This window comes from Astyanax mexicanus, chromosome 11 (assembly GCF_023375975.1).
Source record: "Astyanax mexicanus isolate ESR-SI-001 chromosome 11, AstMex3_surface, whole genome shotgun sequence".
In the NCBI taxonomy this organism is placed as follows: domain Eukaryota; kingdom Metazoa; phylum Chordata; class Actinopteri; order Characiformes; family Acestrorhamphidae; genus Astyanax; species Astyanax mexicanus.
The window spans coordinates 16,348,561-16,368,279 of NC_064418.1; the positions used below are offsets into that span (position 1 = coordinate 16,348,561).

Genomic DNA, 19,719 nt, shown 5'->3' on the forward strand with positions numbered 1-19,719 from the left:
AAGCAGTGCTCGGATATGAGGATTACTGGAGACTGGACTGATGGATGTTGTGATGTTTGGAGGGGTTCTGACGCCCGGACTCTGAGGTACGCGCTGATATTCTCTGTTTGCGTGTGAGGGGTGTCCTGTAGTAACCCCAGGCGGATCAAAGAGCGTGTTCACAGACCGAACCGTCTAACGCACTCTTATTCAGGAACCGTACATCCGACAGTAAAACGGTTTGCAGCTCCGTAATCCTGAGAGTCAGCAGGCTGTCATTGATATATTGAGCCTGTAATTATTCATAAACACAGCCAGATATTAATTATTATATTTATCTGGCCCGCCGTCGGGCCAGGGCGTGTTAAGAGCGTGTCAAGTTCAACAGGTGTTACACCGAGAACTGTCACCTGTTTAGACCTGGAGTCACAGATCTCTATAGGTCACAGTTCATGGTGAAACACCTGTTACTACTCACTAGCCTGGGCAGGGGTCCGCTCGAATTACTGTTATTATATCATTATATAGTAACGCACTGCTTTTAATCACCAGTAACGTCAACGGCGTTGTAACGACAGGAAAAGTAATTAATTATTTTATCCCGTTACTGACAAAATGACGTCGTTACCTAACGCCGTTACTTATAACGCTGTTATTCCCAACACTGATAATTATAGAACTAAGTGCACCAAGCTGCTCAGTGAAAAGGAGAATGTAAAAAAGGGGTTGAAGTGGCCAATCATTGTAGCTAACATGCGTTAGCCTTATAGCACGCGAACAATACTTTGATTAGCCAGCTAGACCGACTCTGATCTGGCGTTACTCACCGGGGTCTCTAATGCGGTGCACGCTAACGCGGTGTAAGCATTATAGCACGCTAACGCTGTGTTAGCATTACAGCACGCTAACGTGGTGTTAGCATTATAGCACGCTAACGCGGTGTTAGCATTACGGCACGCTAAAAATAAGTTGATTAAGCCAGCTAGACCGACTCTGGTCTACTCACCGGGGTCGCTAATGCGGTGTTAGCATGACGGCCCAGCCCGGTTTGTACGCGCCCAGTGCCGGATTAGCCACCCGGGTGGTTAGCCTACGTGCTAGCTAGCTACATTTGCCCTTTCTTTCGGTTTGATGCTTGCCTATAGCTGCAGGCCAACATAGTTCACTGAAGCACCGTGTTTCTAAAACGAACTTAAACTACACAGATAACTCACAACTGTAAATATCTCAAAAATAATCAGTCACTGTGCTCTTACCCATGCAGTCCATGCTCGCTGCCTTCCAAAAGTTCTTCATCAGTGGAGATAAGTACTTGTATCAGTGCCTCGTGGTCTCCCAAGCAGCCTTAAAATATTTAGTTAGGCGTAACAAAATCTTAACATAATACACACTAAAACTATTGGGTTGTACTTATTTTTGTAATTAAGCAAAGTTCGAAAAGTGTAATTTTAGGTAAAATCTTCTCATTATAATGAGCAAACATCACTGGGCTCAAATCATGTTGATTTTACTCAAATATTCATGCAATATTTCTCCAAATTTCTAAACAAAATAAACACACAAAATATTGGGTTGTACATACTGTTTTAATTAAGCATAGTTCAAAAAGTATAATTTTAGGTAAAATCTTCTCATATTAATGAGCAAAGTTTACTGGGCTCAAGAATCGTTTTTTGCAGTGTATGCCCCAAAGTGGCTGTTGTACAGAGTGCAAAAACCACAGAATTACTTAGTTTCGGAAAGCTGCGGAAGGTGTGCTCTTCAACAAAGGTTAGTACTCTTTATTACGTTTTTTTTACACCTAAAGTCCACTTTACACCAGAGTTCTACTTTAAATCATGGTGGATTGGACGAGTACAGTTTATATGTATTTTGTGTGTGTGTGTGTGTTTGCATAAACTTTGAACATGGTAATGTTAAGGATTTACTGCTTATTTAACACATTACAGACTTTATTATTATTTACCTTAGGGGGCGCTGTGTTGCAGTAACCATTATATCCCTAATATAAAATATATTATTTTAAAATAACTTCAGAAAGTTAAGACACATTAGTGAGTTAACCTCTAGCATAAACATACACTTATTTAATAATTACACATAATATAGTGGCTTGCAAAACTATTAATACCCCTTGAACCTTTTCACATTTTGTCACCTTACAACATTTAAGGTTTGCATTTACATTTGCATTTACGGTATTTAGCAGACGCCCTTATCCAGAGCGATTTACAACAGTGCTTTGATGTTACTTTAAATGTCCAAAGCTAGTTTTAAGACTAGGATCAAGAGATACACAGAGCTTGATCATGTTTAGAACCCTAGGAACCTTTTTTTTTTTTTTGATTAGTTTAGGAACTCTTTAAAAAGATGAGTCTTGAGTCAGTGTTTGAAGACTGTGAGTGACTCTGCTCTGCTGTTCTGACAACCAGTGAAAGTTCATTTCACCACCTTGGTGCTCCAGCACAGAGAAGAGTCTAGATGTCTGTTTCCTATGGGTTTTGAGGGATGGAGGTTCGAGCCGAGCCATACTGGAAGCTCTAAGAGCTCTTTGTGCAGATCTGGCTTTGACCATTGCCATCAAGTATGAAGGAGCTGGTCCGTTTTTTGCCTTGTAGGCCAGAATTAGGGGTTTGAATCGGATGCGGGCGGCAACAGGAAGCCAGTGGAGGGAGCGCAGCAAAGGAGTCACATGAATGAACTTCGGAAGATTGAAGATTAACCTTAAATTAAATGTAAATTTTAAGACCAACACAAAGTACTACATAATTGTGAAGTGAAAATTGAATGAAAAATATAAGTTTTTTTATTTAATCATATAAAAATCCCAAAAGTAATGATGTGGTATTCAGACTCCTGTACACTGATACCCCTAATTAAAATCTAGTGAAATTAACTGCCTTCAGATGTCACTTATTTAGTTAATAGAGTCCAATTGTGTGTGATTTAGTCTCAGTATAAATACAGCTGTTCTGTAAAGGCCTCAGTGGTTTGTTACAGAACACTAGTGAACAAACAGCATCATGAAGACCAATTATTGTTCAGCACCTCCAGGAACTCCTTTAGGATGCTGAGAAAATTATTGCAGGTGACTCTCCATCATGAAGACACTGAGATTAAAATATCAAGAGTGTGCAGATCTGTCCTCAAAGATAAATGTGATACTTAGAAGAATCTAAAATATAAAACATATTCTGCTTTTTTTAACACGTTTTGTTTACAGAATAATTCTGCATTCATTCCTGTATAGCTTTAACACAGATATATATACTGTATATGTATATGCTGTATAATTTTTAGTTTTCCTCTTTAGATACCTGCCTCTGTTTTAGTAATTGCACTGTCAGTTTCACAGATTACCCAACAGCAATCCTAACAGTGAAACCAGGTTCCAAATTAGTTCCATTATTATTACATAACGTGCCACACCATACATACAGAAAGTACACACTCTGTCGTGACACGTCGCTGGGAGAAACTCAAAAGGAAAAATGTGTCTCCCTGTCTGGACAGGTTTCCCTGCTCCCTCCTGAACTCCTGCTGTACACTGGAGCATGAATCAAAACTTCCAGCTTCAGAGAGATAACCTGTTTCAGTTTCTACAATTTCATCATATTTCTGTTATTTCCCAGGTTTGTACAGAAAGCACATTTTGGAAGCTTCCAGGAGGAGACGACATGCAGGTTAAATATGACCCTGAACTCTTATAAAGACAGACATTTAAGCCTCAATGTGCAGTATATAAAGTAGTGCTGCCAACATTAGCACATTTACATGAGTGATTCATCTGAAAACTTTAAGCCGTTATTATTTAAAATAGAAATTAACAACATCCAGCCATAATTCACTTGTGTTACAGAGCCTGTTGATATATTAGAGGGTATAAGTGTTTTTAGCAGTACATGGCATTGCTACTACTGAAAAGAAGGTAGATACCTTTTTACTTATGCTCATATATGGATTAAATCCCATAACTAACTCTAACCCTCAAACTCCTCTGCTAAACAGCTGTTCAGGTACAGTTTCATCTGATTTATTACCCTACAGTTATTAACTAATGCTATATCTGCTGTTGATTTGTTTAAAATTACACTAAAATGCATGCAAATCCAGAACACAGAACTTTCTTTCTGTATTTCCTTTTTTTGCTTCATACCATACAGCTCTGACCAATAAGCAAAGAGAATGTGATTATGTGGTTTGATGTGGTTTTTCTCGTGTGAAACAAAACATTTACATTTAAGGCATTTATCAGAAGCCGTTATCCAGAGCAACTTACAAAAGTACTTTGTTGTTCACTTTGAAAATATCCTTAGTCTGTAGAGTCAAAAGTTGTATAAAACTAGATGCTGATAAATACATTCAGTATTGATATCTAGAAGGTAAATGCTAATTTAGGAACTCTATGAATAAATGGGTCTTTACTCTGCGTTTGAAGACAGCGTGTGACTCTAATGTTCAGGGGCAGGAGTAAAACGAGGTAATCGCACGGCCTCCATCTACATGGTTGGGCACGTGCTTGTAAACATGGGCAAGTGTGGAAAGCTGTGCACCTCAGTCCAGCACAGTTTTGTGCAGATATTTCCAGTTACAGCTGAATTCATGCTTTTAATCTTATAAAAATGATCACATTTACCTTTTAAAAACCATTTAAATGCCTGATTAAAGGGCTGATTACAGTCCAGGCGTGTCACGTCATGTGCCCTGCATTGTTAAATATCGCGATATATATCGTCAAAAAAAATATATATAGTAGCAATGTAAAATTTTTTACATATCGTGCAGCCCTACCTAAAATGCACTAGGGGTATGTCAATACCCAGGGTTTCCTGCAGTGCTTTATAATTAGGGTGGCTACCATAAAAACAAACGCCCTCAGCCTTAGCTACGTCATTCCACATCGCGATGAGAATATGCGCCATCTGTTGGTGTAATATGTTACTGCGCCATCAGGAACACACAAATTATCCGACAGTCAATCCCAAGCACCACCAACAGCCCCCTCCCCCCACCCCCCCAGATAACTAACAAGAAACAGTGAATCGCCAGCACCGCCAAACCACCGACCCCACCCAACACCACTCTCAAAACTCTGATGCCAATCTACACTTTTATAACTTACGGAGAGACATCTTGGTATTCAGAACTTTAAAACAAAATAAATTAACTTCTAAAATCTATACAGATTAAGTAGACCTGGGAGAAAGAGCTGTCAGTTGTTATACTGGATGATGAGGTCTGGGACCAAACAAGAAAAAAATGAGTTTGCAATAAAACTCAAGCTGTTCAGCTCAGAGTAATTCATCGTTTGAATTATATACCTTATGTAAAAAATATGTTTCTCCCAAAATGCTCTGCTTACTGCCCAAAGTGTAAGAATGTAATGGGGGTACACCCATTGTATTTGGTAATGTTCTTTTTTTTTTTTTTTAAATACATCAGTACTGGGCCTCGATTGTATGTATAATGGAAAACATTTTCGGATTCAATCTAGACCTCAATCCTTTTTAATTAATTTTGGAAATTCCAAATATAAAACTAAAAAAATAAAAATGATTAAAGACTGTATAGTATTTAGACCTATGTAGCAAGGAAGACTTTCTTATTGTCTTGAATAAGCGATAAGCTTCCCTCTGGCATACAATTGTAAGAGAGTGTATACGAATGGAGTCTCTGAATTGTATGTTATATTAATCAACAGATTTATTTAATCAAATAAAACTTTGTTGATAATTGAGATTGTATGCAGATATGTCTACTTTGAGATTCTTCTACAGATTTCTGATTTATATTTACAACGGCTACGCCTTGACTAAGTGTTTTTTTGCGGGAAACCTGATGCCAATATACACATTTATAACTTACAGAGAGAGAGTAGACACTCTGGAATAACTTTAGAACTTTTAAACGAATAAATGAACTTCTAAAACCAAGCAGACCTGGGAGAAAGAGCTGTCAGTTGTTATACTTGATGATAAATGGGATGAGGATGAGGTCTGGGACCATGCTAGAAAAATATTGGTTTGCAATAAACTCAAGCTGTTCAGCTCAGAATAATTCATTGTTTGTATATTACACCTTTATTTATTTAATCAAGTTTGGTCACCCTATCATCAGTTGGTCAATAATTGTGATTGCATGCTGATAAGTCTACAATGAGATTTATATATTTATTTAATTATTATTAGTATTGTTTCTAAGTTTTCTGAGTATTCTGTATTCAATATCATTTTTGCATGAGTTTGTTTGATGATGTAATTAAAAAAAGTATTTTTATATATTTTGATTTTGTTGCAGTAGTGTATTATACAAATATTTTTTCCATTTTATTCAGTGTTTTGTCATATCGCCAAGAGTATTGTTATTGCAAATATATCATGAAATATTGTGATACTATATTAGGGCCACCCCTAACGGACAGCGTTGTTTGGCCCTTTTTTCGCATATAATAAATATCAGCAGGGTTTAAAATATTGGCCAAATCAGCCAGTGTGTCTAGAAATATATTATTCTGATACCATTGTGCATCCCTACATTACACTGACTTAAACTTAAGGGGGTTGCACCAAGAATTTACTATAACGCACTGTAACAACAACATTCAATAGGACAATAGTTTTTTAATGACCTTAATTTATGCAGTAAAACATAATGAACTGTATGTTTTTCTGTATATATTTCAGTTCTTCATGAAAATCTATTAACACATATCTGAAAATAAGAAAATTCCACAGTTCTAAACTCCACGCTTGCTTATTTTACACTCTGCAGGGCTTTTTGTCAAATACGTCAGTGCAGGGCTTCATCGACACACTGACAGTCCTCATAATTCAGACTCTGCCTCCAGCGATCAGACGCAGTGATACTGAGGGACGACCTTGCGTCCTCTTTAGTCTGATCTCAGACAGAGAAAGCTCTTCAGAAGAACACATCTCTGGTTTCCATGGGTACCACCTTGGAGTGGAATGGCATTTACACAAGAGTATCTTCAGACAAATAGCCGAGCGTTCCTCAGTCAAGGTCTCACACAAACCTAACGCTGTCTTTCTTTACCCATTCTAAATGTAAACACCATCTCACACAGGCAGCACACAACAGCAGATCACGCCTCTCACAGCTCAACAGCCTGAGCATCTCTCCAGAAATCAGTGTGTATAGTTTGTATAGATTGTAGAGACATGCTCATATTAAAACTTTATACAGCTTAGTTCAGGGGTTGGACTATAAAACTGAAACACCTGCTTTTAGACCACAATAATTTATTGTCTAGACGGACAGTTCTGGTAGAAACAGAAGAGTCGAGGTGCACATTGAATCCTGCCGTGATTTGGGCAGCCGTGTTTTATGTTTTTTGGATACAATCCGAGTTAGCACCCGAACATCCCTTTCAGACAGCTTCCTCTTGCGTACACAGTTAATCCTGTTAGATGTGGTATGCGGACATTACCCTGGATACTGTGGCTCTTAATACATCACAAAGACTTGCTGTCTTGGTCACAGATGCACCAGCAAGATGTGCACCAACAATTTGTCCTCTTTTGAACTCTGGTATGTCACCCATAAAGTTGTGTGCATTGCAATATTTTGAGTAAAACTGTGCTCTTACCCTGCTAATTGAACCTTCACACTCTTCTCTTACTGGTGCAATGTGCAATTAATGAAGATTGGCCACCAGGCTGCTCCAATTTAGCCATAAAACCTCCCACACTAAAATGACAGGTGTTACAGTTTCATTGTCCAACCCCTGTAAATCCACCAAGAAAATGTGAAATAACAATGTATTTTAAAAACATGATAATTACACGCTAAATCTTTACAGTTTAATTACTGCTTATTACATATACTCATAACTAGTAGTGTGAAAATCAGCTAAAATGAAACATCATGTAAAATGGAAGATCTTAGCATCATAGCTCTATAAAACTGAATACTAAAGTCATTCAGACTATGAAGGAAGACAAAAGGAATCATGCAGTAACTTAAAAGTGTTATACAAGCCAAAAGACTCTGTGAAGCATTTGCATGCTCTTATCTGGGGGCTGTTAGCTTGTGGTTTCTGAGGCTGGAAAGAGGCAGTTCCATCATAATGTTTTTGATGGTCTTTGCAGCTGCACTTAAGGATACTTTCAAAGCTTTTGAAATGTTTCAGATTGGCTAACCTTCATTTCTTCAAGTATTTTTTCTTTTCTTTTATTAGTTGAGTAGTTCCTGCATAATATGGATTAGAACATTACTCAAATAGAGCTATTCACTGTATACCTGTAACTCTACCTCTTCACAACTTTACAACTGATGCTCTCAAACGCATTAAGAGAGCAAAAATGAATGTAATTAACTCTTGATAAGTTCAGCACAGCTGTTAACTAAAAGACGGAATTCCAGGTGACTCATAAAACTGACTGAGAAATTCCAGCCAAGTTTGGATGATTTACTATTAATATACAATGCGAAACAATTTAAAAGAATAAAAAACACTGAATTTAAGGTGTGTCCAAACTTTTGAGAAATTATACGGTAAGTTAGGACAATATGGCAAATTTCAGTCATCACTAATATGAGTAATATAGCAATTATAAATAAGCTCACCAACATAGCAGAATGTTCCCAAACAATGTTTTGACCTGATCTTTCAAATAAAATCTGCATTAAAAAATTAAAAAGAAAGAAAATGTAATTTTAGGTACAGGCCCATTTCAGCTGAACATTGTGTCTTAGCTCAGAAGGGAACCTACTGATAATCTAACTATGAAATAATTATTGAAGAGACCCATGCCAATTTATAAAAATATCATTAGATCTCATACAAAGCTTTATTAATTGTCTTATAGGTCATTTACCAAAGTGAACCCATTTAAGCTAACTCCACCTTACTTATTCAACATTTAATTAATTAATTTATTGTTTGTTTGCTGTTTATTTATTGTTACCTTACGTGAATTATTACTGGTCACTGATTACTGCAACATATACAGCATGTACTGCAATGCATAACGATAGCTTTCCTTATTTTCCGGTAACTGCTTTACACTGCTTTACACTTTTCACACTGTAAACGAGTCGATCCAGACTGAGACATCCTCTTTTGGTTTTGGACAAATTTTGTTCCTGGTAATTGTGAAAGCATCATTAAACTGCAGGTAATATGAATATAACATTGTGACAGACATAACATACATTTTTTATTACTAAATTTACCAATTCTACAGAAAATAAAAACAAGTAAAAACAAAGAAGGGAAAATGTAATTATTTGATGTAAAATTTAAGTTACATATAAAAAATATATATAAAGGATTTTTTGTCATCTATTGAAAGGGAATTAGAAATCAAATCCTTAAAACTTTGATGTCAATTGGTTGTCACCTTGAATATAAAAAACAAAAAAACAAAATGTAAGTTTTTTTAAAAAAGTAAAAAAAAAAGGATGAGGAAATAAAAAATATGTGTTTGATAAACATTACTTAGGTGTTGTTATTGATCATAAAAATCATATTATAAATATAAAAGGAAAAAAACATAAGGTCAATAGCAGTCCTGTGTAATTCTAGTGATATCAGAAATTGTAAGGATCTTATATAATTTATTGTTCACTTATACTTCCTTATGTATCATATTGTGCGGAAGTGTGGGGTTCTACTTATAAAACAGCAGAACAATAGTGCTCTTACTAAAACAAGTCATGCATATTATTTATAAGGCTGGTTACTATGAACATACTAATACACTGTTTATGAAATGTTATGATTTGTTTTACTATAAAATAATACAAATAATGCACTGAGCAAAAGTTAATTCACTCCCTTTCTGTGCACAATTTTTTTTTCTCATTGCTCAAGTCCAAATATGATTTGTGCAATGTTTGTAAATTTGTTGTAAAAAAAAAGCTAGTTTGACAATCATAATTATTATCATCATCATCATCATCATCATCATCGAATCAGGACACTCATACAGTCAATGAGGTGTTGGCTGGAAGTTGTTTGGGTAATATTTTGTGTATAAATTGATTTAAAAACACAAAATCTGTGTCTGAGAATTCTTGACATACCCGCGCATTTAAAAAAGAAGACTTTCTCCTGAAGAGTGCAGGGTAAGATGACCTCATGCTCCAGTTGTAGTTAAATATTGTAAATTAATGAGAGCCACTGAAAGTTTAATCACTGTCACTAAGCGACATTACCCAGCCAGGCTCCTGCTGTTGCCTGTGTAACGGATTTCACAAAGACCTTCCTTCAGACTGGCTCCTGTTCAGAGTTTAGCAATCTGACGGCCTGTTTGTGCAACACTCTGCAAAAAGGCCTTTACTAAGACTGTTCACTTTCTATAAACAGGCAAAAAGTCCCAAACACTGCGATGTGCAGTTCAGTTCATATGATCATTCAAAATGTATCAATACTGTTTATAAACACATGCGAAAACAGGTGACAGATGTAGTTTTAGTCAAGCTAACGTTAGCAACAAGTTTAATGTTTTCTCTCACTTAGGGCATTTTTCCACCTGCATGGTGCTGGTGTTGATGCCAAGTTCCTGAATGGTTCTGTGCTTTTCCACTGCAAAATCATAGGTTCTCAGCCAGAAAGATCAGACAATCTTGCTGATCTGGAGAGGCCAAAGTGTGTGGTGTTCAAGTGTCACAAAAATGACAAAAATTGTCCCCCGACTTCTGTTTCCGATTTGTGGAACACGCCCACTTTCACATACATATTAAGTGACTCCTTAAAGCAGTGAAAACACAGGCTGGTTCCTAAAAGGTTCGCAGATTTGCAGGAACCAGAGGTTTGTTGATGGTAAAGAGGTATTTGTGTTACTTGGGCCTGCTAGAGTAGTTAAACAAGACATATCTCATTCTAAGTAAATTTATATCTCACTTGCATTTAACAAAATTCTCATTCGACCTTATATGCAGTGGTAGTTACATTCAGAGTATAGTAATTTTCAAGTGAGTTGCTGGAAACAACTTTTGTAAACAGACAGTTTGGATAAATGTATGGATTAATGGATAGACTGATGGATGGACAGAATTATAGATACTGTATTAATCTCAGAGGGAAATTCTAGACATCCAATAGCAGGTATACATAGTACACGGAAATCAAAAAGAAGGATAAGATATAAACACAGAAGACTATTGCTAGCTGGCTACTGTGGAGTTTTTAGTTTGGACCAAAAATTGCTAGCTGGGGAGGTCCAGATCAGCTGAACCATGGTCCGGTTTGAATTACAGTAAATTTCTGTAGATTATTGTTCTTATTAAACAATAAAAGCAAAAAAAGAACTGGTGTTGTGATGAAATGAGAATTCCTGTGTGATGGTCACACATCAGTATGAGTACATTGGTGATTCCTGTATGTACTGTAACTGTAGATTAATCCTTATTTACAAACAGAAATATCCAACAAAACAACAGCTGAAGAAGCAACTTGCTGTATTACACACCAACACACCAACGTCCAATGCACGCCTTTCTACAAACCAAACAATGTAAAGTACAGGGAGATGCAGCTCACACAGGTGAAGATGACAGGACAAGACAGGGCAAGGGTGTTAACTAAACTGCAGTGTGAAACTAAAACTAACTGAACTAAACACATACAGTGTAACAAACACGTCAACCTCTGTTCATACTTTTATGTGTAAAACTGCCTTATCAAAGGGTAAATATTAGCATACATCCATGAAATGAAAGAAGTGTAGCTTGCAAATCATTGCTATATCTTCATTTTTGCATTATTATGTACTTTTTAATGCAAAATTAATCTTAAATGGGGCAATAAAAATGCTGAAAATGGCTTTGAATAGATCCTTCTATATTGAATTATAGTGGAAGTTAAGATGTTTACCATATTGGAGATACAGGGCCCTATCTTACACCCTGCATAAGGTGCGCCCCGATGCTCATTGCTATGTTACACCCCGACAACAGTCTTTTTTTTATGCCTTCCTTCCCCCAGCATCATTTAAATAACAAAAAAGGCGCTTGTGAATATATCTACACCGATGGGGGCATGGTGTTCAGGTAAATTTCTGGCGTATTGCCAGTAATGGTAAACTCAGGTACACCACTGACTGAAAACATCCTAGACAGATGTAAAAACTCAGATGTACATTGCTATCTTGGCATTGAATTGTCAACACAGGTGCATGCCCATTCAGATTTTTACATCAACGATACACAGAATGAACGCCAAAGTCAAAGCTCACATGGCTCTTAAAGGAAATAACAAGTGACATGCTGAAACCACCCATGATTATTTAAGAGAATTAGTCAGTGACTTTCGAGCATTTCAAGACATAGAAGGTGTACTTTTCCTGTGGTTACGATAGCAAAGACTATTTCTCATGCCGTTTTGGTTGTTAAAAGTTTATTTTACAACAGAAGAATCTAACTGAATCTGCTACAGACATTCTTGCTGCGAAAGGAAACAAGGACTTGGACAGTGGCATCTAAATGCCCGGCAGGAAACCCAGGAGGAAATGCCTTTGTGATGAGGAGCTGCCAGGAGTTCCTGAAACTGTCCTCTCTTAACACTGTCCAGTAACTCAGGGTGAACAGCTTTGACCCATGAAACAGTTTAACCCCTCCAGAGGGCAATACACAGTGATGGGTATTAATGGCTGATGGTTTCAGTGTCAGGTTCTGCATTTAAACACAGTCTTTGAGTGGCATTTGAGGTTGAGGTTGTTAGAGCCGTTCATGAGCTGTTTACATCAAATGGTAATTTAAATACAATGCATGCATAGTGTTAAAGTATTGCCACAGTGTGAAAAAGATACATCTAAGATACACCAATCAAGAATATCATTATGACCACCTTCTTGTTTTTGCACCAATTATCCATTACTTTAGATCTACTGATCATATATGACACTTTGTAGTTCTATAATAATTACAGACTGTAGTTTTGTATCTGTTTCTCTGCATATTTTATTATAATCCTCTTTTCACCCTGTTCTTCACTGATCAGGACCCCACAAGAAAGAAAACCACCACAGAGCAGATATTATTATTTGGGTGGTGGGTCATTATTCTCAGCACTACAGTGACTGTACTGGCATGGTCCATCAGTGACACTGAGGTGTTTAAAAACGCCAGCAGCACTGCTGTACCTGATCCACTTATACCATCAGCACAACACACACTAACATCTTATACACCACCACCATGCTAATCTGTGCTAATCACTGCAGTGCTGAGAATGAAGGTGGTCATAATGTTAGGTTTCATCTGTGTATATATATTTACTATTTTACCACAGCGTACAGAACAGGCATAACTCACTTACTTGCTTAGTTGTTGCATCACACGGCATAAACGTTCAGGTCTTCACGCCAATGTCGATTTTATCAGGTTCATCATAATAACTTCTGAACACCATTTTGACTAATGCCAACATTATATTGATGTTAGGAATACACCAAAATTAATATTTGTGGCCAAAACCAAAAAAAAAACAACTTTTGGTCAAAGAGGATTACTGAACTAGGGATAGGCGATATGTCCCTAAAATAATACAACAATATTTTCTCTCAAACATTGGAGTTTAATGTTTAATAATGTGTTTTGACAAATAAATGATTTTGGTCCCAAATTCATCTGTTGTGTTTCAATGTGAGTTAACCCATTTTTGTTTTTTTACCAAAATTCAACATTTGTACAAGATTGGTTTTAAGCAACTCTGACGTCCAACCATTGATTTTTTTTTTTTTTGCATTGCAAACATTAAAGTCTATTTCATATTCTTTGCTATCGGGGCAATCAAGGCAAATTATGAACACTGAAAGTGACAATTTTGCAGGTTTTCATTAACTGTACCACTTTTTTCACCAGCTAAATAAAATAGTATTAAATGTATTTTTCTCTTGCTTGTAGAGAATAAGGGTTACTATTTGTTTTTGTTTGGTCTTTTCACTTCTTCAGTCACACACCAAAACTGTTTTTCTCACTTTTTTTGCCATTTTGTGACAAATAATACTGTTCCAAAAATATCTGTGTGATCCTTTATAAATTATGAAAATGGACATTTAGTTGTGAGGTGTTTTTGTTTCAAATCAAAACTTTAATGCCTGCCCAGCATTGGTTTATATACTGACATTTTGACATATAATGACATTTTTGTTTTATAAAAATGAATGTCTATTTAATGTCAGTGTTTAACTATATATAACAAACAAAAGGAATTTTTCAAACCTTTAAAAAAAACTTGGTTTAGTAGATTTACAACAGGAACGCAAGAATACAGTATGAATATAAACAGCCAAATATATAAATGTACACATTCTTGCACATATAACTACATAGTTTTACTATTTATGATCCACTTGTAAGCTTCATTGTAATGGAAGTAGATATGCCTTGTAATATTACAGCTCTGGAAAAAACATAAGAGACCACTTAAAAATGATGATTTCCTTTGGTTTTACCAAACTGAAAACCTCTGGAATATAATCAAGAGGAAGATGGATGATCACAAGCCAACAAACCAAGCTGAACTGCTTGAATATTAGCCCCAGTGGCATTAGTGGCATAAAGATATTTAAAAACAGTGTGAAAGACTGGTGGAGGAGAACATGCCAAGATGCATGGAAACTGTGATTAAAAATCAGGGTTATTCCAGCAAATATTGATTTCTGAACTCTTAAAACTTTATGAATATAAACTTGTATTCTTTGCATTATTAAAGGTCTGAAAGCTCTGCATCTTTTTGTTTTTTTTTCAGCCATTTCTCTTGTTTGCTGTAATGACAATATTTTTATTTGGAATTTGGGAGAAATGTTGTCTGTAGTTTATAGAATAAAACAACAATGTTCATTTTACACAAACATAAGTTATACCTATGAATAGCAAAATCAGAGAAACTGATTCAGAAACTGAAGTGACCTCTTATTTTTTTATCCGGAGCTGCATATTAAAAATAAAATAAAATAAATAAATACACTGTAAAGTAAGGTAAGGTATGGTGTGGTGTAATATCCAAAATATGGTTTGTTTATAGAAACTATCACCTGAATAATGTTAATAATCTACAGTAATAAAGCAGATACAGGTGGAGATACTCCACCACACAGCAGCAGACCAACTGAAAGAAACATTTGGTAGATTTTACCTTCAGAAATCGCTTTTTACAGCCTTTTAAACACATTTTAACACAGATTTACAGTGCAGTTAAGCGCAGTTAAAACCCGCAGCCTGTGTTAAACAGCCCGTTACAGCATCAACAGTTTACCAAGTTCTACAAAACCCCACAGAGCCGAGCGAACACAGCATACTCAGAGTTAAATACTGAGAATAAAGATATAAAAACCTCAGAAAGATTATTATACTCACTTTAACACAGAGGAATCCCCGTAAACCTGAGAGAAGTGCAGAGAGCACAGAGCGCCGCTACTGAAACACAGAGAGAAACAGCAGCAGCACAGAGACACACACTGACCGAGAGCACAGCGGTGACGACACGCCTGGGGGCGGGGTTTACCCGCACGAGCTCAACACACACACACTTTAATACACACCTTAAACACAGTGTTTTTTCATTATTTTACAACGTTCTCCATTGTAGATCAATACTAAACTCATCTAAACTATAAAGAAACACATTTACAATTATTTAACAAACAAAAAATGTTAAACAAAGCAGAATATATTTTATATTGTAGATTCTTTAGCTTTGAGGTACATTCCAGGATTTTGGTACATTTTCTGTCCCACCACTTAAATTTCAAATGTACATATCCAAAATATCTAAATGACTATTTTTTTTGTGAAAAATGTACTTGTTAAAAGACAAACTGTAAAATATGGTGGAAAAATAAGCTCCTTAGATATTATTCAAAAGACTGAATACCTTTGGACCACCTCAAAAAATGGCCATTTTCTCTTGTTCCACACATTGGGTGACCTACTCCTTTGGCAAATTTAACAGTTAAAATAAGCTCTAAATAAATTACTTCCTCTTGTATATTGTTGATATGCATCTCTTTTACTTATGAAAACAACTTCTTTGGTCTACATGTTATTGCATGTTACAGTTACCCTGTTACTATAAGGAATTTTACCTGGCAGAGAAAGAGTTAAAATATTTGTCTACTGGCCCCAAGGAAGTTACATTACAAGGACATTTTCTGACATTTTCTGTTTTTTTTCTGTTTGGGAACTTTTTTCAAACCTTTAAAAAAAACTTGGTTTAGTCCTCCTGGAGTCTACAAAAGGAGGAGAAATTGGTGGAACCTGTCTACCCATTTATTCCACGACAGAGTAGAAAAGATATTAATCTTTTATAAATAAATGAAATAAATAAAATTTTATTTATAAACAATATCAGAAAGAATCTAGGTAAAGTCTTTCATATAGTGACCCTGCAAGATCCACAGTCTTTGCAAAATTTAGACTGTGACTAAAAAATCTGTGACTAAAAAAGTCTGTGACTTGTCTTCAGATGTAAGAGGGTGTCAGATTTTAGTCTATTAAAAGTTTCTTTGTTAAAAAGTTTATTTGAAGTACAACAGACAAGACAAAACAACCATATTCACCACACTTGTGCTTGAACACACAGATGGAATGTGGCCTCTGTCTTTAACCCATCGGTGCACTGAACACACACATCAGATCAGACGTTAGATTAGATTCAGCCTTATTGTCACAGTGCAGAGTACAGGTACAAAGCCAATGAAATGCAGCAAACATCTAAGCAGAACTGAAAAATACAGTGTTAGTTGCCGTGTCCACATTGTTAACTGGTTGAATAATTTTTTTTAAGTGGTTAAATAATAATAACTTAAAAGATTAATCCTTTCAGACCCTGCATCTATTACTTATGGACATCATGTATTTTCTTTATCTTAAATGTTTTGTTGAATATAAACACTATTTGAGAGCTGTTGTTCATCAGAATAAACCATGAACTATGAACCAGCCAATGAACAAGTTTATAAACCAGTGGAACAGTAACTTGGCCCTGCCCACTTCACAGGAAAAATAGTAGTATTAGAGCTATTGAGGGAAAGTAACAGCCAATTTTAAACTAATTTAATGTAATTTAGAACACTTTTTTTGCTAATGGTTTATAAAATAAAAAAAGGTAAATTTGAAATATAAAATATTACACACAGGCGTCCAATGCAATGAAAATATTTATATAATTTTTTTTTTATTTGATTTATTTGCTTTACAGATTTTATAGTAGAATATTAGAGTCTTCTTTTTACATTTTTCCCATCACTGGAGATAAATCAGATCTGAAAGGGTTAAGGCTTTGAAGGTTTTTTATTTTTTATTTTGGCATTTCAATTATACATTTTGGTATTTTTATAAAAAAAATAAATATATTAATCTATTTTAATGTGTCAAATAATTTCCTGTCCACCTTGTGATCATAACTGTAACTGTGGGGTAACTGTGCTCCTTTAAGAAAGTAACATTTAACATCAGTGAAATCACAACCTTCATATTGTGTTATTTTCAAGTGACTGAAGACACTAGCTGCTGCATCTTCAGCGATTAGTGATAATATTTTTACCTAATATTTATCATATTGTCTCCATACTTAGCTGAGCTATCCAAAACCTTCAGGGCAACCACATTTACATCATTTTCACAAATATTGTCATGCATGACAAAAAAATTAAATTAGGGCTGTCAACACATGCGATCAATCTAGAAACTTTAACATGTATTTTTTAAAGCAATTTCATCAAGTGATAAAGATTACAGAGCCTGGTGATGCATTAGCAGTGTTATAGCAATTTATACAACAGTTAGTTCCGACCTCACAATCTGATTGGTTGAGAAGTGATCTAGCCGTGATGATATTTCGTGATAACATCACGGCCTTCTCACACTAAACTTGTATCACTCCGCCGACGCGTTGCCGAGTAACGGCCTATACACACAGGACACCCGCAGCAGCGTTAGCTTAGCACAGACTAGCGCTCAGCCGCAGCACGCTCGCCCGCAGCGCACGCTCGTCTTTCGTGGAAAAAAGGAAACGAAAATCGTCTTACAGCCAGAACGCTAACCAGCCAGGCTAGGCTAAGCTAAGTTAATGCTGAGCTAAAGCAAGCTATGCTAACCTAAACACAGTCCAGCCAGCTAGCTAAAACCAACACCACCCAGGAAAATAAGCAGAAATGCTAAAATGCGCAGCTTTCACCTGAAGACGACTCCACGGAGCAAGAGAGGAGAGTATTAGCGTTATTTCATGCTCCTAACGTTACCATCTTCACTATTCCCAATTTTGCTTGCAAGCTAACTTTCGTGGTGTTAGTTTGCCTGAACCATACACTGTATGTTGTTAAGTGTGGTGGAATTACTTTTTGGCGGAAGGCTCAGTCCATATTAAAGCATATTCAAACTGAATTTCTTAAAGTTCTTTCATTTATTTTCTTGATTTATTTAGTAAAAAAAAGAAACTGTTGTATAAAAGCAATAGAACACTCGAGGTCGTGTGTTATCGCAAAAAACATCACAGCCGTGATGATCTACGGCACTCGCCTTCTGCAATAACACACTCCCTCTCGTGTTCTATTGCTTAAATAACACAGCAACACTTACACATACACACAGCTGATGTTTCCTCTTTCCAGGTTGAGTGTGGAATATGGAGCTACACTAGCATTCATTTCCTCAATTAAAGCGCTCTGTTAAACTCAGTACATTTACATATTCTAGTTTAAAAAGCATCAAAACTACCGTGGGATATTTTAATACAATAAAAAAAGATCTATTGTGATTTTAATTGTTGTATTGTTGTTGACTAATAATTTAATTTTGTCAATGTAACACTGATTCTTATATTTACATTTAAATATCTATTAGTCAAAGCTTAGTCTTAAGATAAAGAAAAAGTGTGATGCATTTATTTATTTTTTGCATTTTTTGTGTATTTTCTTTTAATGTTAATTAGCTGCTTTTCCTCTGTTTTTTTTTTTTTTACGGAAGACGATTACATTTTGTTTTTAAATTTTTCATCAATCCATGTTATTGTAAATGCTCGGCTGCACTAAAACAAACTAAAGGTTGATTGATTGATTGATTGAAGGAATTGTTCTTTTTCACTGAGGGACGTTTTTTTCTCATTCCTGTCTAATTCCAGCATTTCATGCTTAACTGGTGAAATCTCACGTGCTTGTTTAATCACTGGTTGGTATGTGCTGCCCTCTGCTGGATGTTATACAAAATAACAGCAATCCCTTAAAAATCACTTTTCTTTTATATCATGATCTTAAAGGGTTCTTTAAAAAGATAGAACCTCCATAGAACCATTTAAACACAAACAAATAAATTGATCGTTAAATAAATAATCCAATAAATAAATACATAAATAGTTAATGCTTAAATGGTCCTTTGTCTGGTAAAAGAGATCTCTGTATTGGTATAAATCAGGGGTCTCAAACTCAATTTACCCGGGGGCCGCTGGAGGTAGAGTCTGGGTGAGGCTGGGCCGCATCAGGTTTTCCACAAGAAAAGCTCTTACAAAAACATTCCAGTGTTATCAAATGTCTTTATTTTTTAACACAAAATAAGATGAAAAAATAAATTAATTAACAATTCATAAGAAAAAAATAAAAATCAGTAAAAAATAAATTAAATGAAAATAATAATTATAATAATAATTATAATAATAATAAGAAGAATAATAAGAATAACACTGAAGAAACCACATATAGTTGCTGACTAGAGAAATGTAATTATTATTATTCAGATTCAAATGAAATTGATTCCTGAAATTGTCTGTGCTCATCACAA

General features: G+C 35.6%; 1 protein-coding gene across 2 annotated transcripts in view; it reads right to left on the minus strand.

The window, feature by feature from the left end:
- Nucleotides 1–15,485, minus strand: part of sh3bp4 (SH3-domain binding protein 4) — a 44,091-nt gene extending 28,606 nt beyond the window's left edge. The window contains exon 1 of one of the 2 annotated variants that reach the window (XM_015601072.3): nt 15,304–15,485. The gene's annotated coding sequence lies outside the window, so the exon portion shown is untranslated. Of the gene's footprint in view, nt 1–13,261; nt 13,334–15,303 lie in introns of those variants that run through there. The other variant, XM_022679493.2, reaches the window with a different exon arrangement.
- Between the last annotated feature and the right edge of the window lie 4,234 nt (nt 15,486–19,719).